The sequence below is a fragment of the Bufo gargarizans genome, chromosome 1, assembly GCF_014858855.1.
Source record: "Bufo gargarizans isolate SCDJY-AF-19 chromosome 1, ASM1485885v1, whole genome shotgun sequence".
Taxonomy (NCBI): domain Eukaryota; kingdom Metazoa; phylum Chordata; class Amphibia; order Anura; family Bufonidae; genus Bufo; species Bufo gargarizans.
The window spans coordinates 463,990,024-464,017,997 of record NC_058080.1 but is presented as its reverse complement, the minus strand read 5'-3'; positions in this window follow the sequence as shown (position 1 = coordinate 464,017,997).

Below are 27,974 nucleotides of genomic sequence, written 5' to 3'. Positions count from 1 at the left end.
TGAAACAGGCCTTTTGCACGGCACCAATTCTTACTCATCCAGACACCTCCAGACCTTTTGTTCTCGAGGTCGATGCCTCAGAGGTCGGTGTAGGGGCAGTTCTGTCACAGTATTCTGGGGACCCCGAGAGGTTACATCCCTGTGCCTTCTTCTCTCGGAAGCTCTCTCCAGCCGAGTGTAATTATGATATCGGCAATAGAGAGCTTCTGGGAGTAAGATTGGCTTTTCAAGAGTGGAGACATTGGCTAGAGGGTGCAGAACATCCCATCACGGTTTACACTGACCACAAAAATTTGGAGTATCTAGAGAGTGCCAAAAGACTCAACTCCCGACAAGCCAGGTGGGCATTGTTTTTCACCCGCTTCAATTTCCGCCTCACTTATAAACCAGGTTCCAAAAACGTGAAGGCAGATGCCCTGTCCCGCTGCTTCCCTGAGGCTGCTTCCGTCCTGGACTCTGAGCCAGAAACCATTCTCCCAACTAAATGTTTTCTTGCTGCCCTGGGGGCCGCAGAAGTAATGGAGGACTTGTCCTCTTTTCTTGAGCCCTCACAGGCAGAGAGTCCACCTGACAAACCCGAGGGTCGATGGTTCGTACCCATTAACCTTCGATTGGAGGTCATCCGACAGCTTCATGACTCAAAGTCTGCCGGGCATTTGGGTGTTAAAAAAACACTTGCCCTTGTTAAACGTCACGTGTGGTGGCCTAACATGTCCGTGGATGTTAAGGCCTATATCCAGGCATGTACTGTTTGCGCCAGATGTAAACCGTCGCGGTCTGCCCCTTCTGGGACTTTACTCCCACTGCCTATTCCCCAGGCTCCATGGACTCACATTTCCATGGATTTCATCACAGATTTGCCAAGGTCCTCTGGAAGTACGGTAATCTGGGTAGTGGTGGACCGTTTTAGTAAAATGGCCCATTTTATCCCACTCCCTGGATTGCCCTCGGCCAGAGAATTGGTAGATCTGTTCTTGAATCATGTCTTTCGATTACACGGAGCGCCGGATGACATTGTTTCAGACAGAGGAGTGCAATTCATCTCCCGCTTCTGGCGTTCTTTCTGCTCCCGATTGGGTATTAATTTGTCTTTTTCTTCTGGTTTTCACCCAGAGACCAACGGTCAGACGGAAAGGACTAACCAGACCCTGGAGCAATATCTCCGGTGCTTCGTGTCAGACTGCCAGGAGGAATGGGCAGTGTATCTACCCTTTGCGGAGGTGGCTTATAATAACTCTGAGCATGCTTCCACTAAGATGTCTCCGTTCAGGTGCGTGGGGGGCAGGGATCCAAGACTCTCTTCTTTGGCCGGACCCTCCACTGACTCACCGGTGGTGGATCAGTGGTTCAAGGATAGGCGTCCCATTTGGTCGTCGGCCCAGCGGAATCTCCGCAGTGCGGTGGCGCAACAGAAGAAATTTGCTGATCGTCATCGCACCGTAGAGCAAAAGTTTAAGGTGGGAGATCAGGTGTGGGTCTCCACCCGGAACATTCCGCTGCGTCAGCCATCTTCCAAGTTGGGTCCTCGATTCATTGGCCCATACCCAGTGACACAAAAGATCAACCGAGTTACGTACAAGGTTGCTCTTCCACCGTCGATCCGAGGAGTGAACACCTTTCATGTTTCACTTCTCAAATCGGCAGCCGACTCCGCGCCCTTCATTCAGACCCCATCCCCGCTGGAGGTCCAAGGGGTACCGGAGTTCGAAGTGAACAGAATTTTGGACTCTCGTTTTGTCCAAAGGTCTCTTCAATACTTGGTGGACTGGAAGGGTTTTGGTCCAGAGGAGAGATGTTGGATACCTGCTCGCCAGGTGCATGCGGATGAGTTGGTGGCAGCCTTTCACCGGGATAATCCGGGGAAAGCTTGCTTGGAGTCTTCAGAGCCGCCTCCTCGAGGGGGGGGGGGTAATGTAAGATCCTCACCTGCTTTGCACTCCAGGGGAACCAAGAGGGGTCCTCGTGGAGTTGCGGGACAGGTTATGCGTGTCTCTGATGCACCAGCGCTGACCCCTTTGCGAGCCAGTGCGGAGATGCGTTCGCGTGGACATCGGAGGGGAGGACCGTCGGAGTCCCGGGGACAGAGTGGCCAGGCGAGTGACAAGACGCCGCGGCCAGGGTTGTCTCCGGTGTCTCCTGCGACTTCCGTTTCCGCATCTGGGTCCACGCGCTCGCATACTCGCGCTGAGTCAATCATGCGTCCGTGCGTACGCACGAGGGCAGGTTCGCAAAGGGATACACGGTCGCGAGTACGCGCTTCTTATGCACTTCGTCGACCAGTGGCGCATATTATACTGACTCACAAGAGCAAAGTGGATTAGGGAGCCAGCCATGGGTTAATCAACTTGTGATTGCCTTAGGCCTTGTACTCAGGTGCAGGGCAATTTGTTCACCTATGGTAGTGGACACTTGGCACCCTGGGATTGGTCAGCAGGCATTTAAAAGGAGGTCTCTCAGGGTGATCAGTGCCCACTGTTATTTTCCCTCAACCAGGTATAGGTCACAACTCCTAGTGACTGAAGACTGCCAGGAACTTTGTCCTTACAGCGGACCCAAGATCTGGAGTGACTCGACTGCCAAGTGCACAGCATCATTCAGCACTGGTTGGGACTATTCCTGGAATCTCCTTGCCTGGTTTTTTGTTATTATTCCTTGTTACCAGCAAGTGTCCTGGACGTTTATGTTTCTGGTGAATAAACACCTTTTTGCTTTCATCACTGGTCTGTTTGTTGGTGCCTTGCATTACAATGGCTATCTGTGGATTGGCTAGCTGTATAGCATTATGGGTGATCTTGAGTTCCCGGGCTTCTTAGTTTCACTTTGTAACACAAGCAGCCACCATTTTAGGAAAAATTGATTTGTTACAACGAAGCATGAGAAAATTCGGAATAGCTGCCAATCACATTTTTTCTAAACTTCAGACCAAATTCCTCTAAACTCAAAACTACTGAAGATCATGCATATATAATGCTATAAATGGATATACATTGCTAGAATCCTGTCTATCTATTGATATTTCTATCTATCATTATTATATTATTATTTTTCTTGCTTATATAGCACCAACATATTCTGCAGCGCTTTAAAGCCACTGTCCCCAGTGGGTCTCACAGACTAGATTCCCTATTGTTATGATTTTAATGTGTAGAAGGACACCAGAGATAACTACTGAGCCACTGTGCTGCTCAAATTTATTTGATTTGTATCTATTGTATCTATCTAATGTAAAACATAACCGGATATATACGGTATGTATGCATTTTTTTATCAATACAGGGGCAACACATTTGCAAACGTTCCCTCAAGTAATGGGTGGCAACTACAGGGAATCAGTAAGGAAATTCCATTGCTATTGCCTGAGGTCCAGAGTATCCTCTACAAAAAATAAAAAAAGGCTATGTATAGCTACATCAAGGATGTACTATTTAAAACTGTTTAAAATAAATTGCAGAGACTAATTTTCATATTACTGCAACATATTTTCATATTTCTGCACATATAACTATGCTTAGAGACTCCAGTAGCATTGACTGAACTATCTCTTCATTTTTTCACTGCCTGAATACATTGGGCTTCAGTGAAGGTCAAGTGTGGCTACCAGAGATGTATATGCCATATGTTCTAGGATGGGAATATCTCTTTAAAACAAAACATTATATAAAAATATGAATGTATATATGTACAGTAACCATATAAACAAGTAACCCAATTAAATATTTGGTTACATTTAAAAATCTAAAAACAACCAAGATGTACTATATCGTACCTTGCAATATTCTGTGTTCAAATTTGGTTTCCTGTTGCTCTGAATGGATTACTGGGCCACAGGCTGCTGGGCAATGTCACTGTTTATTTCTCACTCTGCATTCTCTTTGGTTTATAATACCTTTTGATACCTTAAGATATGTTCACACATGGCAGATACACTGTGGCTGTCCACTGTGGAACTGAGTACAGAAAATCCACAGTGTGTTACTGTACTAGCCAAGTGCATATGATTTCACCAAGTAAACCATGAATATTGACCTGTGCTGAGTATTTTAGATTAGCAGCAATTAACAATTTATGTTGTGGTTTTCCACTGTGGATTTCACCCTTTGTAATGAAAAGGGAGGAACTTGTGGCAAATCTGTATGCAACACATGCAAATTTTCAGAAGATTTTGTGGGGAATCCACCCCTTGTGGCTGTGTTCCCTGAGACACTAGTTATAATGATGTGCCACTAACCTGGTTTGGTGTCAGTTCCCCTGGTTTTGCTTCAGGTTAAGATTGTCTAATGTTCTAATCTGGTTCTGATTCCCATTTAATCTTTCTTTTTTGACAAATATTGAAAAAAATAAGAAAAAATGTTTAGGCTGTTTGATATCTTTTTTCATCTTATTTCAGTAGTGGAATGTGTAGAAGATCACCAAGTGCACATACAAGTAGGTGAAATGTCTTCAATCTATGGTTAGCATTTAAAGTTATATGACAAAGAGTTCTGGGGTTCAGTAACCCAATGTTAGATACAATAAATACAAGATCAAATACAGAGCAAAGTGGTTGAAAAGGAAAACAGACTAAATTGCTAGGCAAACCGTAATAAATTTATATAAAGTTTATCATAGTTCTTCTCAAACTGGATAGTAGCCCTGGTACATGATGGGTCTGTTGTGTGGCATATTCTAACATCATGAAACAAACAACTAACCTACTTTGGGTCCAGGAAAACCTAATAGAGCAGTAAGAGGCATAACACCTTTATAAGTGTAGTTTTACACACAGCATTGTTTTTTAAGCCACCATTTTTGTAGTAGTTTTTTTTTTTTAATGCGGGCTTTGAGCCACAGTCAGAATGAAGAGAAATATAAAGGAAGGATTTATACTTCTCCTTCTCTCCGGGCTTGGTTAAAAAAACTGCATAAGAAAGATTTTCTAAAGTGCCTTAAAAAAGTTGTGTGCAAAAGTACCATCTACATCAGAGTCCTAGATCAGAGCTATAAAGTGTCCAAATTGCAATGCATTTATATACCATGGGGTAAGAATGCAAGTTGGATTACAAATGGAAATCAACTGAATTACCAATCTACTTTTATTTTCTGAACTGTACAATAAAATAAAAATCTGTAGTCAGATTAGTCGCTATACAGCACCTATTTTTTATTACTCTAATTTCTTTAGATGAGACCTACGTTAATCTATAGAACATTGATATGAATACCAAACAACCTTCTATTATGGTACCGAGCACAAATGTAGTGCTGTAAAGTCCATACATTACTGCCAAACATATATTTCAGTGGCTTAAAGTATGCATAAAAAAGTGCCATATAGTATTCATTTAATAATGCCATATACCGTGAAAAAAAATACATGCACTGTACATATTACAGAGGAATACTGAGAAGTACAACACCCAGCATACCCAGAAAGCTGCAGATATTCAAGTTCTAGTTTCCCTAAAGGAAAATAATATACACCCTTTAAGGTAGGTTATAGATGTGGCTTAACAGAAAAAATGGGTTGTACCTCTCCCCATTCTTCAAAAGTTGGGAGACATATTTTTGGCTATGTACAGTATAAGTTTCGTACTAGGTACAACTTAATAACAAGTAGATCTCAAGACCCTCAAAAGGTACACCAGCAGCTCTCCATCTCACCAAGGTTGTCTAACTCTCGTATACAGTGACTTCTTTAATAAGTATTTGGTGCTGCATTAGAAGATCTCTGCCTCACTAAGTTTGCCTTGGCTATCGCGGAGGTTGGGGAGGGACTTCTGATCGTAACAATCGAAAGAATGGAAGCCTTGCTGAACACTTACTGAAGGACAGTCTGCTACATCTATGTTCCCATAGTAAGTTTTTTGGGCGTTGTTCTTGTATTCTGGGAGTTCAAAATTATTATAAGGGTAAAGGCCTTATATTAACCATTATGAATTCAGCTTTCACTTTTTTAGTTCAGGTAAGGATCCTGTAACTTTAATTTGTGATGAAAAGAATGTATTTTTAAAAAAATAATATTTCACATTAAGAAGCACACTATGGAGGCTTTAATATAGATTTTCTGGATGTATGCCATTACAGTAATAGAAAACGATTATAGCATAGTAAATATTCTATGGCTGATGTTGCACAGAGCAAGTCCTTTCTTTTTGCATGTTTGAGGAAAGTGCTGTTGACACCACAGGGCTTTTTGGTAACTTTTCTTTTCCATCACGCTGATATATTATGTTTCTTATAGTAAATGAAGTCTCTTTGCAGCCTTGAACAAAGCAATTTCAGAGACAATTGAAAATGCATAATGAATCTTCAACTATTTCGAAAGACTAGTGACTTAATTATGGATTCACTGTTTCTTTTGTACTACAGAGGGAAACACTGTGAAATAGCTCAAGATAAATAATGCATAACATAGTTCCTCATTTTTTGATAATGTACATTCATTCTTTTCCTCACATTTTAACCAGACACGATGCTTGAAAACATGTAAAGTGTGGTGTTAAATTGCATTGAAATGAATGAACACAAATTAAACTGGTGTTATAGTCACAGCATAAATAACTTAATGAAACAATAAACTAATCAAAATGTATAGAGGCTAGTGTTGGACGAGCATGCCTGGCCGAACACCTTTTTCACTCGAGCATCACGATGCTCGGCATATATCGGTGTTCGTGTGCTCAAGCGCGATGCTCGAGTCTTCTCCCCGCACGTTTGTTGGCTGAATAGCACCCGATGACACTTGGTTATGCTCAGACTTAGTCAGGGTGAGCTGCAGCAGAAGGGACAGATAGTGTAGGGAGAGGAGTTGTGTTTTTGTTTAGGGAGTTTTGAGTGTTGATAGGTGTTAGAGACCTAACAGTCCTTTTAAGGACTATTGTTTTATCTGGCAGTGAAATATATTAGCGCAATGTGTGCAAAATTGAGTACAATTGTTTGGCTGCTGGTGACAGCAGCGACATAACCTGTGCTACATCTCCTGTATAACGTTAGCTGCTGGTGACAGCAGCGACATTACCTGCGCTATATCTTCTCTATAACGTTAGCAGCTGGTGACAGCAGCAACACTATCTGTGCTGCATCTCCTGTATAACATTAGCCGCTGGTGACAGCAGTGACATTACCTGCACTACATCTCCTGTATAACGTTAGCCGCTGGTGACAGCAGCGACATTACCTGCGCTATATCTTCTCTATAACGTTAGCAGCTGGTGACAGCAGCAACACTATCTGTGCTGCATCTCCTGTATAACATTAGCCGCTGGTGACAGCAGTGACATTACCTGCACTACATCTCCTGTATAACGTTAGCCGCTGGTGACAGCAGCGACATTACCTGCGCTACATCTCCTGTATAAAGTTAGCCGCTGGTGACAGCAGCGACATTACCTGCGCTATATCTTCTCTATAACGTTAGCAGCTGGTGACAGCAGCAACACTATCTGTGCTGCATCTCCTGTATAACATTAGCCGCTGGTGACAGCAGTGACATTACCTGCACTACATCTCCTGTATAACGTTAGCCGCTGGCGACAGCAGCGACATTACCTGCGCTACATCTCCTGTATAAAGTTAGCCGCTGGTGACAGCAGTGACATTACCTGCGCTATATCTTCTCTATAACGTTAGCAGCTGGTGACAGCAGCAACACTATCTGTGCTGCATCTCCTGTATAACATTAGCCGCTGGTGACAGCAGTGACATTACCTGCGCTATATCTTCTCTATAACGTTAGCAGCTGGTGACAGCAGCAACACTATCTGTGCTGCATCTCCTGTATAACATTAGCCGCTGGTGACAGCAGTGACATTACCTGCACTACATCTCCTGTATAACGTTAGCCGCTGGTGACAGCAGCGACATTACCTGCGCTACATCTCCTGTATAAAGTTAGCCGCTGGTGACAGCAGCGACATTACCTGCGCTATATCTTCTCTATAACGTTAGCAGCTGGTGACAGCAGCAACACTATCTGTGCTGCATCTCCTGTATAACATTAGCCGCTGGTGACAGCAGTGACATTACCTGCACTACATCTCCTGTATAACGTTAGCCGCTGGTGACAGCAGTGACATTACCTGCGCTACATCCCCTGTATAACGTCTGCGCATCATAAATATCAGTGACATTCAGTTGAATTTTTTCTCTGCTGGTGACAGCGACATTACCTGTGCTACATCTCCTTTATAACGTTTGCACATCATAAATATCTGTGACATTCAGTTACATTTTTTTGCACATACACTTAAAAAACCTGCGCTACTGTATGTGTGACATACTTGCAAGCATATATAGCATTTAATATGCTCAAGGCGAGCAGTAAGGGACAGGGAAGTAACCGTGCTGCTGATGGTACATGTAGAGGCCGTGGCCCTGGGCACAGTGAAACTGTGCCTGCTGCAAGAGCACAAGAAACACACATCCAAAATACCTAGCTTCATATCCCAGTTTGCAGGCGGCGCAGTACACCACTCTTGAAGTCACACCAGTGTGACCAGGTGGTGGGTTGGATTGCAGTAGATAATGCTTCCAGTCGGTTAAGCACCACCCTGTCTTCCATAAAGTCCAGTTTCAGTAGCCAAGAGTCTGTTCAACAAAATCCTCACCTGATCCTCCTTCCTCCCAACATTGAGAGTCTTGGAAAACAAGGGATCCCACACTCGGATATTCTGATGAGCTTGTTTCATCGCCATTCCTTGATTTGGGGCTCTCGCAAAGCCCGCTTGAAAAGGGACAGAGAGGAGATCTTGTGCACTGATTCCCAAACTTTTGAGCATCCACAGTCAGAAAATGATGACGGTGGGGAATGGCAATTAGTGTTTTACGAGGTGGATGATGATGATGAGACACAGTTGCCAATGAGTCAACCTCAATTAGTGTTTCAAGAGGTTCATGATGGGGATGAGAAACAGTTGTCAATAAGTGAGGTTCTTGTTAGGTCAACAAGTCAGGAGGATGATCAGAGTGAGGAAGTTGAAGAGGAGGTAGTGGACGATGAAATCACTGAACCAACCTGGGAAGGTGGCAAGCTGAGTGAGGACAGCAGTACAGAGGGGGAGGGATCCTCCACCGCAACAGGCTGGAAGAGGCAGTGGGGTGGCAAAAGGGAGAAGGCAGGCCACACCAAACAGGCCCGCAAGTGTTCCCCGGAGCACCCTCTTGCGGCAATCAGGGCATAAAAGCACCTTAATAGGTGGGCTGAACGCCTGGGTCAACAATCAGTGTCTGCAGGTCACACCACTGCCTCCTCTTCCCTTGTGTTACGTGCTGGCCAATCCCCTGTCCAAGATGCAGGCCCAGGTGCCTCCCGCCCTGCACCTGGACCTTCGCAAACACCATCAGCTAGCACATCCACTTCTATCTCCCAGCGCAGCATACAGATGTCCATATCCCAGTCCTGAACGAAAGCGCAGATACCCAGCCACCCACTCACAGGCCATAGCACTAAATGCGCCCCTTTCCAAATTGCTGGCCCTAGAAATGTTGCCATTAAGGCTTATGGACACTGATGCCTTCCGCAGCCTGATGGTGGTGGCGGTCCCTCGTTACTCAGTCCCCAGCCGCCACTATTTTTCCCGATGTGCTGTCCCTGCCTTACACCAGCATGTGTCCCGTAACATCACCTGTGCCCTGAACAATGCAGTTATTGGGAAGGTCCACTTAACGATTGACACATGGACAAGTGCTTTTAGCCAGGGACGCTACATTTCCCTGACGGCACACTTGGTGAACGTTGTGGAGGCCGGGAGCGAGTCGTACCCTGGGATGGCACAGGTGCTACCGACGCCAAGGATTGCGGGCCCTACTTCCATCAGGATTTCTGCCACCACCTACATTAGTGGCTGCAAGACCCCCTTCTCCTGCTCCACCTCTTACTCCACTTCCACCTCTGAATTCTTATCTTGCAGCATCAGTCAGCCATTAGTAGCTGGAAGCAGTGTAGCACTGCAGTGGGGAATCATCAACAGGCCGTGCTAAAACTAATTTGCTTAGGTGACAAACAGCACACCACCGCAGAGCTGTGGCAGGGTATAAGAGACCGGACTGAGCTGTGACTCTCGCCACCCAACTTACAACCAGGCATGCTTGTGTCTGATAATGGCAGTAACTTGGTGGCAGCTTTGGAGCTCAGCAAGCTCACATACATCCCATGCCTAGCCTACGTGTTCAACCTAGTGGTTCAGCGGTTTCTCAAAACCTACCCCAATTTGCCTGAGCTACTGGTGAAGGTGCGCCATGTGTGTGCCCATTTCTGCAAGTCATCTACAGCTTTCGCCAGTCTGGAAACGCTGCAGCAGCGCTTGCAACTGCCAGCTCATCGACTGTTGTGCAACGTGAGCACTCACTGGAACTCCACGTTCCACACGTTGGCCAGGCTTTGTGAGCAGCAGAGGGCAGTAGTGGAATGCCAGCTGCAACATGGTCGTCGCCTTTCCAGTCAGCTTTCGCTCTTCATAAGTAACGAGGGGGCATGGATATCTGACCTTTGTGAGATTTTTCGCAACTTTGAGGAATTAACACAGATGGTGAGCGGCAATGCCGCTATTATCAGCGTAACCATCCCACTTCTGTGTCTACTGAAACGCTCGCTGCTCACAATGAAGGCAGATGCTTTGCATGTGGAATAGGTTGAAATGGGGGAAGACAGTACACAGGGTGATAACCAGACCACCCTCAGTTCGTCTTCTCAGCTCAAATTGGATGATGATGATGATGATGAGGAGCTGGAGATGGTTGCCTCCGCTACAGAGGGTAGTACCCATAGCAGGTATAGTCCATCTGTTTAGCGTGGATAGGCCGAAGAGGAGGAGGAGGAGATTGAGAGTCATCCTCCTGACGATGACAGCGAAGTCTTGTCTGTTGGGACACTGGCACACATAGCTGACTTTATATTATGCTGCCTTTCCCGTGACCCTCGCGTTATACGCATTTTGGCCAACACAGAGAACTTCTCATCTCAAAGAGAACTTCTCATGTCTGATTCCTCTGGTGGAGAGGACTAGAAAAATGGTGCAATACCAGAAAGTCCTTCTGGAAAAATTGCTCCAAAAATTTCCAGCTGACAACGTTGGAGGAACAAGTAGTTCGTTTGGCAACCAAGGAGGGGAGACGAGGGGAACACACAGCAGTTCCAACAGTGGAAGGATAGCACTCTCCAAGGCCTGTACAAGTTTCATGACACCCTGCCAGCACCCTGACCCTGATGCGCGGCCTAGTGTCACAAAGAGGGAAAAGTTTTGGAAGATGGTGAAGGAGTACGTAGCAGACCATGTAAGTGTGCTCAGTGATCCCTCTGTGCCTTACAACTATTCGATGTCCAAGTTAGACACGTGGCACGAACTGGCACTCTACGCCTTTTAGGTGCTGGCCTGCCCTGCTGCCAGCGTTTTGTCAGATCAGGTATTTAGTGCTACTGGGGGCATAATTCATAAGTGCATCCGCCTGTCAACTGAAAATGCTGACAGGTTGACACTTATCAAAGTAAAGACCTGGATTGCTCCTGACTTCTCTACTCCACTAGATGATGGCTGGCTCTTATGGTGTATTGAATACACTGTATTCCCATGCACCCCTTCCACCACAAAAAAAGGGTAGATGGTTAATTCTTCCTTTTCTCGTTCTCCTCCTCCACCATCATATCAACATGCTTATTAGGCTGCCCTCGCTCCTAATGTTTTAGAGGGTCATATCAGCAGCAGGCCCTCGCTTCTAATGTTTTAGAAGGTCAGCTCAGCAGCAGACTTTCACCCCTAATGTTTTAGATGGTCTACAGCAGGCCCTCGCCCCTAATGTTTTAGATAGTCAGCTCAGCAGCAGACCCTTACCTCTAATGTTTTAGATGGTCAGATCAGCAGCAGACCATTACCCCTAATTTTTTAGATGGTCATCTCAGCAACAGACCCTCACCCCTAATTTCGAAGAGAGTCAGATCAGCAGCAGACCCTCACCCTAAATTTTTTAGATGGTCAGATCAGCAGCAGACCCTCACCCTAAATTTTTTAGATGGTCAGCTCAGAAGCAGACCCTCACCCCAAATTTTTTAGATGGTCACATCAGCAGCAGGCCCTCGCCCCTAATGTTTTAGAGGGTCACCAGCAGGCCCTTGCTCCTAATGTTTTTGAGGGTCACTAGCAGGCCATCAATCATAATTTTTCAAGTGTGTAGGATACCCTCCTTTATGTGTAATAAAGGGTGTATTGGAGTGCCAGTTCCTTGTAATTTTTGGCAGCCCTTTCACTTAGTGCATAGGCTTTATGAGTGCAGAAGTCCCACTAACTGAACAATTGTACCACAATGTGAATGAGGCCCTCCTTTATGTGATATACAGGTTGTATCGGAGTGCCTCTTCCTTGAAAAATGCTGTTCCCGAACCATTTCAGTGGTATTTCCATCAATTTCTGACCTTTTCCTATGAACCAGACACCCTCCCCTCTTCAGAGCAGGGGGTGCCTGGTTTAATGCTCGGGTTCTCCCATTGACTTCCATTGTGCTGGGGTGCTATGTAGAGCACCCGAGCATCCCAAAGTGTTCTACTCGAGCACCCAAGCAATTTGGTGCTCGATCAACACTAATAGAGACCAGTAGTAGGCATGATGATGCTTCAGTCTTCAAACGCACAGATTTTTTTCCAAGCTTTCTTGGTTTTGATTGTACTTAGAAAGACAAACGAGAAAATAAACATTAAAGGAGTTTTACCACCAAAGCCATTTATGGCATATGAACTGCTAGGTCAACCACCTCTGTGTAGAATGGAGTTCCTTAGCCCCAATCCGTGAAGCAACTAATGGCCACCCCATCCAGGTACAGAGTGAACGGAATAGAAGCTACTCATTTGCATGGTAATCTCTATTCAAGTCTATAAGAGATATTGACACAGCTGAGCAAGTCAAGGCAAGGAGCCATAAATATATAAATGTCTACTCAAATCAGACAGCTTTTATATTTCAGCTCCACAGTCCCAAAGCTTTGCAGAGTCAATGGCCATCCACCTACCACTAAGTTATAGACCCATTGAAGTAAATATGGAAAAGTCCAGCAAGAGTTGAAAGTGTTCTTGCTAATAAAGAGGAATCCTGGGATCAGGAAACCTCCACTGTGACATCAATATTCTCTATGCTCTCGATGAGACACCCCTTAAATTATTCAAGGCAAACACAAGACATTTGATTAACATGCTAGTAATTTCAGGAAGCTTGGCCATACTCGTCCACTAGTGTATTTGGCAATGCAGACACAATGTTACATTTATTAGCATATTCTCTTTAAAATAACACTTATCTAGTGGTCTTTTAGCAGTGTTAAAGGTTCAGTTAAGAATTCAGGCTATGTTTTTAAAATTATATTGAGTTAGCCTGTGTTCTAGTAATGTCAAGATCACTGTATTCAGAGCATTGGAATGAAAATATGTGCTTTAGTTTTATCTTTATTTTGAATATTGTTTGTATGGTAACTGCTCTGAACTCTTATCACCTCTTTTCTGAATATTTTGGTAGCTTTGTATATTATTATGTGAATATTTTGTGTACTGTCCTTTACAAATTTCACTTTTCTTTAATAGTTCTTCCAGGACTCCAAACTTTTGCCATTCAGACATTGTCTGTCCTTGTAATGACATTGCTAACTGTCCCTTATTGACTCCTGTGCTATTACCTTTATTCACTTTCAAGGCACAAACAAAACAGACCAGTGAGGGTTAAGTAAAAGGGGTTTGTTAACAAAATAAACAAAGTCCAGGTAAATTTTACTGGGCAAACATCAGGCAAAGAAAAAAATGAAGGAAATCCAGGAGTAGTCCCGATCCATGCATAAGTCTCTGTGTAACTTGCCAGGTAAACGGATGCATCACGGAAAGTCCCGGGTCCTGGGTCCCACTGGAATAGATGGAGTCCCAGCACTACTGACCTGCACCTGGATAAGGAAGGATAACAGTGGGCACTGACCGACCTGGGAGGCTACCTGTCGGTCAGTAGTCAATTAGACCAATGCCGGCCCCCTAATCTGCTTTGAACTTGCGGCCAGGTGCTATTCCCTTCGCTGGTTGGCCGCGTATCTCCTTGCAAACCCGTTTTCAAACATAAATGTGGATGCACGACAGGCTCTGCGAGAGTGAGGTCGTCGACATTGACACCGGAATGGAATCCGCAACAGGCACCGGAGACAAGCTCAGCCGCAGCGTACTGCCACTAGCCCGGCCAAGCTGTCCCCAAAAGCCATGCGGTCTTCCCCTCCGGCGCACATATGAACGCATCCCTGCGTCGGTTCGCAAAGGGGTCGGAGCTGGTGTATCAATGGAGAAACATGTAACCTGTCCTGCAGCTCCACGAGCACCCTTTTTGGTCACACCGGAGTGCGAGACAGGTGAGGATCTTACAACTGGAATATCAGTATTATAACACACATTGACTGTGTATGAAAATCTGACACTTTATTCTGACTCTCACCACTGAGTTTATATCCATGAAACAAATTCCTACATCAGTAATACAATAGCTTACTAATGGCTTTTTCAAATAGGCAGTTTTCTGGTTGTTACTTTTTATGAATGTGATATTTTTATGGCTAATATCATGATGTTGTTGGCTACAATGACTCAGAAGTACAGTACAAAGGTTGCTAATGTTTTATTTGAAGTGTACAACAGGATAGATTCATATACCTGTGCTGGCACTTGATTCAAATATACATATTAGTTTTTTCCTACGGTACTTGTAGCCGTAGCTTACAAAGTGTATTTGTTGTTTTGTCTTACACATTATGACAATGACTTCATTAATTAAAATGCTTAATATTAAAATCATTTGGATCTTTTACATGTATTACTATGTCTAACCACATGATGCTCGGCAGAGCACAATCATTTAGACAATAAAAGTGTAATGCTCTAAAGCACAACCTAGAAGGTTTTAGAAAAGTCATTACATTACTACTATATGTCCTGCCTCAACCCAGTCGCTGTTGTGGTCAACTTCGCTCCCCTGTGTATTTACCAAGATATGGATGTGTTTTCCCTAAGGATGACTCAGTCTGTCATGGTTAAATCATTCCCTAGCAAATACTCAGAAGTACAGCAGTGGATAAGGTCAGTAATGGTAAGGGAAGAGGTAGACACAGTATATCAAGAGATGTATCATTTTTGGACATTATCATTATACAGATAAAATATTCTATAGTTGGATACTACTGTTTATGTAACATAGTAACATAATTTGTAAGGCTGAGAAAAGACAAAAATCGGTAAAGGGTGACCTACAATACAAGCACCCATATACAACCCCTTACAAAGATATTATGTTATATTACATGTACTATTCAACAATGCCACCGTGCATTTATATATGAAACTATGTAATGTTAAAGCAGTTATCCCAGCATAACAACTTAATATCTATGCACAGGATAGGTGATAACTATCTGATCTGTTGGAATCTGACAGCTGGGCCCCATACCTATCTTAAGAACACAGCTCCCTGAGTGGAATGACAGTCATACACGCTCACTGCCGCATCATTAATCTCAATCGGACTTCTCTTTGGCAGCCTTATAGAGTTAAATAGAGAGGCATCATGCGTGTATGACTGTTGTTCTATTCACTTGGGTGCCTCAGGGACACTGTTCCCATGATAGTCAGAGGGTCAGTGGTCTGACCACCACCAATCAGACACTTATCATCTGTCCTGTGCATAGGCGTTAAGTTGCTATGATGGGACAATCCCTTTAAAGACAGTTGATAAACTGATGAACTAATGAACTATTGTATAAGTGGTGGCACCATTCCTGTTTTAGTTAATGACATCAGGAATAGCTTTCCTGTGTTTTTTGTTTCTGGGATTGTGCATACAGTGAGCACATGTTAAGCAGTGAGACCTTCTGTCAGATTGAACAGGAGTCTGGACCTAAGAAAACACTGAGGGTATGCAGGTGAGCTATGAAAGACAGAGGTCAGGAAGTGATTGCTGCCTGAGAAGGAGTTCAGTTCATCTGGCTTTTAAAGGGGTTGTCCGGGTTCAGCGCTGAACCCGGACATACCCTTATTTTCACCCCGGCAGCCCTCCTGAGCCTGGCATCGGAGCATCTCATGCTCCGATGCGCTCCAGTGCCCTGCGCTAGATCGCGCAGGGCACAGGCTCTTGTGTTTTCAATAACACACTGCCGGGCGGTAACTTCCGCCCAGCAGTGTGTTCTGTGACGTCACCGGCTCTGAGGGGCGGGCTTTAGCTCTGCCCTAGCCGTTTTACTGGCTAGGGCAGAGCCAAATCCCGCCCATCAGTGCCGGTGACGTCACCGGGCTGCCTGTCAGCCCCATAGAGAGCCCCGGTACGTCACCGGAACTCAGAAAAATGCCTTTGCCCTGCGCGATTTAGCGCAGGGCAAAGGAGAGCATCGGAGCATGAACTGCTCCGATGCTCATGTCAGGGGGGCTGCCGGGGTGAAAATGGAGGGCTGTCCAGGTTCAGCTCTGAACCTGGACAACCCCTTTAAGAGAGCCAGCAAAAGTCAGATAGGGGTGCCGTATTTTTTGCTTTATAAGATGCACCCGATGATAAGATGCACCCCAGATTTAAGAGGAGGAAAATCGGACCTCATATTAAATCCTCAGATCAGACCTCCATAAATATCAGGACATCAGATCAGGCCCCACATCAGGACATCACATCAGCCCTTCATGTCAGACCCCCATCAGACGCTGTACGCGGTCAGGACAGTGAAGAGCCTGCCCCAGGAATGAAGACCGGGAGGGTGAGTATTACAAGTGCTTGTGGCGCTTCGCTTTCCGCACCTAAGTGCGTCTTATAAAGCGAAAAATAGGGTAAATCTTGGTGACAAAAACCTCAGGTATCACTCAGGAATAGATAAAGAGCCAAAAAGGATTGTAAGCATGAAAAAAAGTTTCATGGTAAAGGTCTCTGGACTAAATTTAGCAAAAACACTTGTTACCCATGGTCTGTTCATAAGCCATTAAAGTCTCAGACTGCAAAAGTGTGCATGCACTGTGAGTAGAGGATGAGGGACTTTTTCTATAGGATCACTGATATGAGACCACCATCAATAGAAATATATTTTCTGTAAGTGAGGACTGGTACAAATGTCACCAGAGAAAAAGTAGACTAAATCGAAATTACTGTCTAGTTACTTTGAGTGCTTTTAACCAAGTGAAAGTGGTACTTGTAAAATGTAACTTTCACAATAGAAACCGTTGGCTTCATGTGTGTTGTCAGAGACAGATATATGTAAAGTTGCAAGCATTATTGGCATGCATGTTATGCAAATGTAGCTGAGGTTGGTCAAGGTGATTCTGGAAGTGAGTAGTTGTATATAGGTCACAGGCACTCCTGGAGGTCAGCTAAAATATCCTTTCTTGAAGGAAAACCTTAAAGGTTCACCCATTGAATTAAATACAGTCCCATCAATTTCAGTGAACCCCATTAGAGATGAGCAAACCAAAGCAAATTTGTCTGCACGATGAACCCATGCCGAGCGCCTCGGAGCGTGGTTCTATGTAAACAATCAACACAGCCCTGATGCGATCTGCATCAGAAACACCGCTATCAGTGCTGTCACTCCTGGGGTGCCCCTCCTGTGGACACACCTTCTCCAATACTCCCCCCCTCCACCGTAGTTGGCGCCAAAACATAACCAGAAAAGTGTATACAGTATATGTGTTCTGTTTGTTTCAAACTTGTTTTACTGTCCTGATGAAGGGGGTTATTCGCCCCCTGAAACGCATAGGCCAATTAAAGCAATTTTGAACTATACACCTTATCTGAATGGTATCCTTGGCAGCGCCTGCAGAACAGGTTCATCTGTTTTTATTTTATTCACGTTTAAAATCTAGGACATGTCATCTCCAGACAGTTCACGTTTAGCTGTGTGTGTTGGGGAGAAGGAAGGAATAATGTCATAGTAGGTTGACAACTTGTGTTTTAGAGTAGAGTAAGCTTTTTCTGAATCTGACATTTGTCACAAATCTGCATTATTCCCAAAGTAAAAACAATGTCCTCAGTGTGTTTGTAGAATGGGAAGGACATTTAATTGTACCTCTCTGACTTTAATTTCCAGAAAACACACTTGCAAACCGTTCCATTCTTTGTGTGACTTTGTACATTAGGCCAAATGTGTGGAAGGGTTCCAAACAAAACATCCAAGCCCAGGCCTTGTTCTCCCAGAGCCAGAAATTGGGTAGTGGTTGCACTAGCTCTCCGGTTAGAAGTAGTAGTAGTAGGCCACAATTCTCCCTGGCTTCGGAAGGCTCAACATTATCATTGAGAAGAAAGAGGATGAGATTGTCAATTTGATGTCTCACTCCTCCCAGTCACGGCAGGATGATGTGGGGGTAAATTCTGAGCTTAACACTGTGCCTTGGAGCCAGGGGTCACAGCATCCTCTTGCTCCTCCTCCTTGCAGGCTCAGAGAAGCATTTCAGCATTGCCCTCTCTGTCTTCACTGCCCCCTCCTAATAATGGTCCATTAACTTTACCTAAGAAGATGCAACAAAACCCCACCTCACAATGCAGGGATGGTCAAGAGTGTCTCTGTTGATGACTTGTGTGAGAGCAGCCAGCATTTGGAATGCCCTGAGGAGGAGATTAATGGGAAGGTGGGAGACCCAATGTATAGGTGTGTTGGTTGCAGTAGTAGCAAGACCCTTATACACAGTGGTGGCATTTGAGGTATTAGTAGGGTTAGTGAAGGGGGACCAAGACACCCACAATGAGATATCACAGTCTGATAAAAATGGTGAGGTGGATGTGGACTATGATGATGATTGTGTGTTGGACAGGACCTAGGAGTCAGATCGGGGTGCTGAGGAGGAGGTAATTTCAGAGGAGGAGAGCGGTGGCAGTGGCAGAAATGAAGAGCAGAGTGGATGTATGGCCATAATCTATCAAAGCACTAGTAGGACCAGATCTGCTGCAGATACTGTTTAATCAGCAGGCCCAAAACATGCCAGGGCTAATGGTCCATTCACACGTTTGTAATTTTGTTCCGCATTTTGCGGAACGGAATTGCGGACCCATTCATTTCTATGGGGCAGCACATCGTGTGAATGGACCCAATTGCGGGCAAGAATAGGCATTTTCCGTAGATCCGAAAAACACACACGGACGCGTGAATGGACCCTAAGGCAAGCTCTGTGGCAGCTAGCTATGTGTGGAGTGTGGAAACATGTGCTGTCTGGCAGTGTTTTCCACGCTGCCCAAAGACAGCAGCATTGCCCTGTGCAAGCTCTGCAGTTTGATGGTGTGCAAGCTAATTGCCACAGGGACAAGTTGCTGGAGGTACAGTCACTGCCATACCATTTAGCACAGCCTGTTGCCTTCAGAGAGCTGAGGGCCTGCGCTCAGCCTCTCTAGAAGATACCTAGTCAGCATTATTTCTTCCAAAAAGCCATCCTTGCCTTGTACTCTCAAAGCAGCAGCTCCCATGCAACAAGGTCAAGTCCTTTTGACCACTCCACAATTGTGTTGGCCTGGCTCCCACACCAAGCACTTATCTGCCTCCTACAGCTCCCCCTTCATGGACGTACTCCCATCCCCAACAGTCACAGGGCACAGCGAGGCTCCCACTCTCCCCCTTTCTATCACGTGTCAAGTCAAGCATAGTCATGTGGTGTTGGAGCTGATCGGCCTGGGCAAGAGTAGCAAAACACAGATGAGCAGTTGCCAAAGTACACCAAGCAGCAAACATCCGACTGGCTATCACCCCACCAAATCAAACTGGGCAATGCAGTCAACAACAATGGTCACAACATTGCAACCACACTGAACCTGGGAGAAATAACGCATGCTTCCTGCGTGGTGCACATGATTAACATAGTTGTGGCTTGTGCAAGGTGCTGGCAATGTTCAGGAGACTGTCCTTGCATTTCAGCTAGAATGCTCTCTTGGACTTGCAACGACAGAACGGTCTGCGATTACATCGCTTAATCCAACTTGCTGAAATTCAACACTGCACATGCTAAAATGTCAGTATAAGCAGCGAATATCAGTGAATGATTTTGTCTTACACCAGACTTACTCAGCAAGGAGCATCTTTTGTTTTGAGGTCAGGCAGTGGCAGCTCATGAGAGATGCCTGTTACATGCTGAAGCCCTTTGAAGAAGCCACAATGTTTGTCAGCAGGGACAACTGCTGCATGAACGATATCATCCCCTTCATATTTATCTTAGAACAGACGCTCATGCAGCAAGAGACATTGGCAGAATATGAACAGCTAACATATCTTGCTGTCCACCCTGTAGCTGTGGAGATCCACAAGGAGAAACCTCCATGGAGGAGGAGGATCAGAATAAGGAGTTGTCACAGTCAGAGGTGGAGGTGACACCCAATCACTAGAGGTGGAGTCAGAGGTGACGGTGACACCCAATCGTTTTAGTGTGGGGCAGAGCAGGAAAGAACTGGCTCCTTGGGCACGCTGGCCAGAATGCCAAGATGTATGCTTGTTTGCTTACCCATTGACAGGCATGTTATTCAAATGAAACAGCCTGTTAATTACTGGCTGTTACATGCTTTTAGACTATCACTAGCAAAGCAAAATGAGGGAATGTATTCCTTCCTCTGATAGGGAAGCCCAATTACGTCTACCAGGAAACACTGTGTATGCAGCTTGCGGCAGTTTTTGTCGAGCAGACACCTTCTGTCTGCATATCTGATGCCCCACTCCGTCCTCGCAGAGTCACCCACCTCCTGCCACCCTTTCTACTGCCACTAGCAGCAGAAGCTGCTACAGCAGCCAGTCTCCTCAACATGATGGAACATTTTTTTCATGTGCCATAGCAGGCTGAGGCAAAACAACAAGCGGAAACCACTTGTCTCAAAGCCCAGGTTTAGTCCTACCTAGACTCTGGCCTGTCTCTGGCATATACCCTGTTCCCTGACTCCATGGAATTCATACAGTTTTTCCCCCTAAAACCATGTGTGTTTAAACACCATCAGCTCCCAATAAAGGAACATTTTTGGAAGCTTTGGAATATCATAAAGCATAACATATGCGACGGGCGGTGTTTTTTTTCACTGTTCATTAACACCGTCAAACATGCATTTACCCATAGCTATGTATGTCAGCGTCACTCTGACATGATTTTCTATTGCTTTTATTGTGTTTAATAGTTTAGTGAAGAAGGAGAGAAAAAGTAAACAAACCGAATCAAACTTTTTAAAATTTGGTGAACCTGAACTGAACCGAATCTCAAAAGATTCACTCATCTCTTAAACCCCATATAATGTTTAATTTTTTTTTTATCATCTAGACCTGCTGTTTCCCAAGCAATATCATCTCATTAATAAGGACTAAGCAGTAGGACTTCCCTCAAAAAGAAAGTTTTTACCAAGTAGGCTTTTTGCTAGGGTACTTTACTTCTAGTTGAATGTCATTGAAACATTCCTCATTTAGATTGTTCTTATAGCTGATTTTCTTGAGGTAGAGTAATGTAACCATTTTTCTCTTAGACTTATAGAAATGTTAATTAGACACATTATGTCATATCATTTATCAAGCTACTGTATGTATTCAGTGTAGAAGAGTGACATTTCAAGACTAAATCATGCTTTAAATTGTAATAGAATTCAAGATTTAAAACATATTGCAACAATGTTTTCAATGAAATTCAAATACAGTATGGTGGCAAATGTGCACAAAATAATAATAATAATAATAATGATATTTTTATAGCGCTTTTCTCCCTGGGGACTCAAAGCGCTGTGACCCTGCATTCTGCAGTCTCAAAGGCTCGGAAAAAGAGGTGGGTTTTTAGCCTTATCTTAAAGCTGTCCACAGAAGGGGCCTCTCGCACTGATTGTGGGAGTGAGTTCCACAGAGTAGGCGCTGCATAGGAAAATGCCTGTGCACCAAATGATTTCAAGTGGATCCTGGGAATAACCAAATTCATCTTATTGGCGGAGCGGAGGGGCCGTGTAGGGGCATAAAGTTCCAATAGATCCGCTATGTACTTAGGTCCCCTGTGGTTTAGTGCCTTGAATAATAGTAATAGTATTTATGAACTAAAAGATTGGTATTTTTTTTATTGGTAAGATGTTTGTCCCTCAATGTTTTAGGATGACTGCTGCTATCTTAACCCAAAGCAGAAGTTGTATCATAATGGTTTGCCTAGTTCCTAATATTTTATAATCTTGACATTCGTAGCTTTAGCCAAGGACTTTCACTGGTATGTGCAATGCCATCACTATAAGTGCTTTTGATTTACAAAAAATCTTTAAAAAGTAGCTTTTTAATTTAGAATCCTAATTTTAAAGCACCATGTTAAAAACATAATAGATTTATGGTTGTTTCTCATTCGAAATCTTCATCTCAGACTGGAGTCAAAGACTTATTCTGGAGGGCCTAACATCAATGTATTGCTCAGACAGCAAGCTGATTTCAATGGGAACCATGTCATGTTTTTCTTCTCTGATAGAACTGCCGGAGAATTAAACATTCGTCAGGTTTCCATACACATTACAGTGAGTCAATGGGGTCTCAGCAGAAATAGACCCTGTGATCTGCATATCTTCTTTTGATAACTGTCTAAATCGTAAACTTGTATAAATATGCTAAAATAAACAACCATTGATGTTCAAGACCTTGATATTACAGGAGGCTGTGTTGCTGTCTTTAGTTATACAGCAGTCATGGCTTAGGCTACTTTCACATTAGCGTTTTTTGCGGATCTGTCATGGAACTGCAAAAACGCTTCTGTTACAATAATACAACCGCATGTATCAGTCATGAACAGATCCGGTTGTATTATGTCTTCTATAGCCATGACGGATCCATCTTGAACACCATTGAAAGTCTATGGGGGACGAATGCATATTTTTTTTTGTATCAGAGAAAACAGATCTGTGCCCATTAACTTACATTCTGTGCCAGGACGGATCCGCCTTGCTCCGCACCACATCGCGGGCAGAAAATTCTGCATGCCACACATGCACAACCACTATATAATAGACATCGCTGTGCTTGGTAAGCTGTGAGGAGGATGCAACTCTTACCAGAGCACTGCAACCTCCCCAAACAGCTGATTGGCGTGGGTGCTGGGAGTTGGACTCCCATTTCGGACCTTTCTGAGGATAGGTATATATAGAAATCTGCAGCACTCCTCCAATAGTGAAAAAAAATCTGGTCTTTAATTTAAACCAGCAGCATAATACAGCAATGTTTCGACCACCTCTGGTCTTTATCAAGCAGAGGTGGTTGAAGTGTCGCTGTATTATGCTGCTGGTTTAAATTAAAAACCATATTTTTTTCAATATTGGAGGAGTGCTGCGTATTTCTATATATGCCTATTTCATGCTGGGACCCATGGCCAGGATCTCTATCTGCGAGCACCATCACCCTTCTCAATGGTATTTTTATTGTTTCCATGCTGGGATTTGTAGTGCTGCTTATCATTCAATTTCCTTTCCTGAGGATAGATATGCAAACACCAAAAAAAAAACTTAAGGGGTAAAAATATCAAGATGCATAATAAAAAAAGGGCTTTAATCTATGTTGAGAAATAAGGAAGCATCTCATCACTTGAATTCCTTTATTCCTATCCTAATGAAACTACGTGAAATAAGGTGTTTAGAGAAATAAAAAAAATATATATATCCCAAGTAAAAAATAATAAGAAGAAGAATTAAAGTCCCCTGTTCCTTACACAATGTTTTATGCTTTACTTAAAAAAATAAAAATATAGAAAACAAACACTACACATAAGGGCTTGTTCACATCACCGTTATATATTCCGTTATGGCACTGTCGACATAACTTTGTTTTCCGTCCAGCATAACGGAAACCAGATGGATCTATTATGCTTGCCCATATATTTATATTATGACAGATCAAAACGGAATGCCTCTAAGGGTTTCAGTTTTGATTTCCATCTTATGGATTCCGTTATTTTCTGAAAGCCATAACGGAATACATAACGGTGATGTGAACACGTCCTAAATGGTATCACTGCATCTGTAACAACCAAATAAATAAAAAAACTATGTAATAAATAATACATACTCCAATGTGACAATGACAACTACAAGGCAACATATAGCTGTGTTGATGGAAAAATAAGAACATTTGAGTCTTTGAATTCTGCAACAAAACATAAAAAAGGAAAAGTAGTCCACTGTAAAAATAAAAATGCTGTAATCATAAATAGCAAATAAAGCTTAACAGTTTTTTCATTAACCCCAAAAATTTGTACAAGTCATTCAATGCATTATAATAACCACAAAGAGGTTCTTATAAAAACTACAAAATGGACTCAATACACCTGATTTATCTACCAACTACTATATATTTATACTTGAAACGTAACTGTAAAATCTACAACAGGAAGTGACATTTCATGCACCTTAGTTGTCATTGATGATCTGTGTAGTAAATGTTGAAAAATGTTGACTTGGGTGCAGTAAACAGGGTACATTGGATGTAATCCTATTAATATCTGCATACGTGGATAGTAGAAAACACTGTCATGAGTCCTACAGGTACAAATGAGTTCTCAGTGTTGTTAATTCCAATTCACATCTGCATAATTTAGATTGAGAGGCTATACCATTATCAGTGGCCTCTATGCAAGATATGCTATTTGATTCAAAACTCAACTCATTTGGGGATGTTACATAAATCCTATTTAAAATTCATTTAAAGGCTCCTTAGCAATAGACTACAAACTGTTTCCTTGTTACCATGTATGGTTTTATGTACAGTGAAACCTTGTCTAAAGACCACCTCTTTGAGAAGACCAACTCTTTATCCAGACCAGGTTTCCTGTGACAGATCTTCACTTCTGTATTATATTATGCATATTGACCATATTCTTAGGATTACTCATGACATTTCCAAATAATTTATATTTGGCCTGCCTTATATGCTATGCTTGGTATGGGTGCTAACAGACTTAAGGATGATATGCCAGCTTTGGGGCCATGCACTTACCGTGACAATATTGAGGTATTATGAGAAGGTGTATACAGAGGCTTTAACCACAAGACCACCCTTTGTGCTGTCAACACAGTATCTAGATAGACAACAATAGATTATTTTATGCAATAGGAGAAGAGGAAAGCCTGAAGGGAAGAGCAATGAGATGGAGACTCCCCGAGGCTGTAACTAGCAACATGCACATCATTTCCATGGGAGGCCCAAAGGAATGCTGATTAATGTCAGCTCAGTTATAATGTCTGTCTGATTTTCCCAGAGCTAAAATGACCAAAACATCGCCTCTAGTCAAAACGTTCTGACAAGAAACAAACCAGAGTATTTTCTTTGACAACATTTTTATTGCATATGAATCTTATTCAGAAGAAATGACACATTTATATGGGGCTTCTTTATGTATGTGTGGATAAAGCTAGATGGTAAATTCATGGTGATCAGTCCTGTCATTAGTAAATTTTAACAAGACACATCAAGCTCTCTCGTGATGATTTCTGATGTGGAAAACCTGTCACAACTCTTTGGGTAATTACGGCATCATCTACGATTGAACTGAAATTATTTGTGACAGAAACCAGTATCATCCCAGCCGTAACCTTGTGACTGCTGCCCGAGAAGGAGCTAGTCTTGAGATCAAAACCAATGCAAGTATTGAAAAGTAATTTAACATTAATATTGTTTTTATCCTCATAAACACAACAATGTTACGCACTGTAAATTGATTGATAGGTACACACCAGATAGATTAGATAGATACAGGCAGATATATAGATACAGTGGATATAAAAAGTCTACACACCCCTGTTAAAATGTCAGGTTTCTGTGATGTAAAAAAATGAGACAACGATAAATCATTTCACAACTTTTTCCACCTTTAATGTGACCTATAAACTATACAACTCAATTGAAAAACAAACTGAAATCTTTTAGGTAGAGGGAAGAAAAAATATAAAAATACAATAATATGGTTGCATAAGTGTGCACACCCTTAAACTAATACTTTGTTGAAGCACCTTTTGATTTTATTACAGCACTCAGTCTTTTTGGGTACTCCAAATCTGTAATATTGCGAGGGCATCTCCTGTGCACAGCCCTCTTCAGATCATCCGATTCAGGTCTAGGCTCTGGCTGGGCCATTCCTAAACTTTAATCTTCTTCTGGTGAAGCTATTCCTTTGTTGTCATGCTGAAAGATGAAGTTCCTCTTCATGTTCAGCTTTCTAGCAGAAGCCTGAAGGTTTTGTGCCAATATTGACTGGTATTTGGAACTGTTCATAATCCCCTTTAGCTTAACTAAGGCCCCAGTTTCAGCTGAAGAAAAACAGCCCAATAGCATGATGCTGCCACCACCACGCTTCACTGTGGGTGTGAGGGTTGTTTTTGCTCCAAACATATCTTTTGAAATTATGGCCAAAAAGTTCAACCTTGGTTTCATCAGACCATAACACCTTTTCCTACATGCTTTTGAGAGACTTCAGATGTGTTTTTGCAAAATGTAGCCTGGCTTGGATGTTTTTCTTCGTAAGAAAAGGCTTTCGTCTTGCCACTCTAACCCATAGCCCAGACATATGAAGAATACGGGAGATTGTTGTCAAATGTACCACACAGCCAGTACTTGCCAGATATTCCTGCAGCTCCTTTAATGTTGCTGTAGGCCTTTTGGTAGCCTCCCAGACCAGTTTTCTTCTCGTCTTTTAATCAATTTTGTAGGGATGCCCAGTTCTTGGTAATGTCACTGCCATATTTTCTCCACTTGATGATGACTGTCTTTACTGTGTTCCATGTATATCTAATGCCTTGGAAATTCTTTTGTACCGTTCTCCTGACTGATACCTTTTAACAATGAGATCCCTCTGATGATTTGGAAGCTTTCTGTGGACCATGGCTTTTGCTGTCGGATGCAACAAAAAAAAAATTCAGGAAAGACCAACTAGAGCAGCTGAACTTTATTAGGGGTTAATCAGAGGCACTTTAAATGATGGCAGGTGTATGCTGACTCCTATTTAACATGATTTTTAATGTAATTTCTTAATTCTGAACACACATCCCCACTTATGCAACCACATTATTTTAGTTTATTTTGTTTTCTTCCCTCCACCTAAAAGATTTCAGTTTGTTGTTCAATTGAGTGGTACAGTTTATAGGTCACATTAAAGGTGGAAAACGTTCTGAAATGATTTATCTTTGTCAAATATTTTTACAGAACAGAAACCTGACATTTTAACAGGGGTGTGTAGACTTTTTATATCCACTCTAGATAGATAGGCAGAGACAGACAGACAGATAGATAGATAGACAGATATGACACACAAACATAGCAAATATCCATTGCTTTTTTATCCCATTTTCTAGCTTAGGTTAAAATAACTGAGTTGGATTAAAAAATAAGCAAAAGATGATACTTCTCCTTTTTTATATCCACTCTGTTGCTTGCATTTCCATCAAATTACATTGTAGGATAAATAGCTTGTCAGACCAATCATTTAGGTTAAGGAGCGTTTACATGTATCTCCCGTATGATTCAGAATGATAAGGTATGGTTGACATTAGGAATGGAAGTTTCCATTACACTGCTTCCCTCACTCTAGAGAGCTCTAGTTAGAGTTAGCTTAGCAATCCTAGAGTAAGAGAACATGTCCTTCTACTCCTGCTCCATGGGCCTTGGGACTGAAGATACAGCTTGCCTGTGAGGACCACTAATCCAGGGACACTGTAGGATCCCAGGCCACAGAAGATATGCAAGCTATAGCGTTTACAGCATAGTGATCAGCACTAAAGTTATACAGACTCCATTGCAGGTGAAGGGATAACAAGTTAAGACACTCATTACCACAGTTAAGAAAAGGCACACTCAAAAGCCTGCATCAACAGTGCTATTTTCTGCCATCTAACCTGCCACCATACCTCATTATCTGAGGATAGGCACAATACACCTCGTACTGATGACAGCTTGATGTACTGTAACTCATTGTAACTCAGTATATATGTGTTCGATACTGCGCGACGTATACCCCTTTTATGCTCTCCCTGCCTGTTCAGTACTATAAAGGCCCACAGTATATGATACAGTAACTC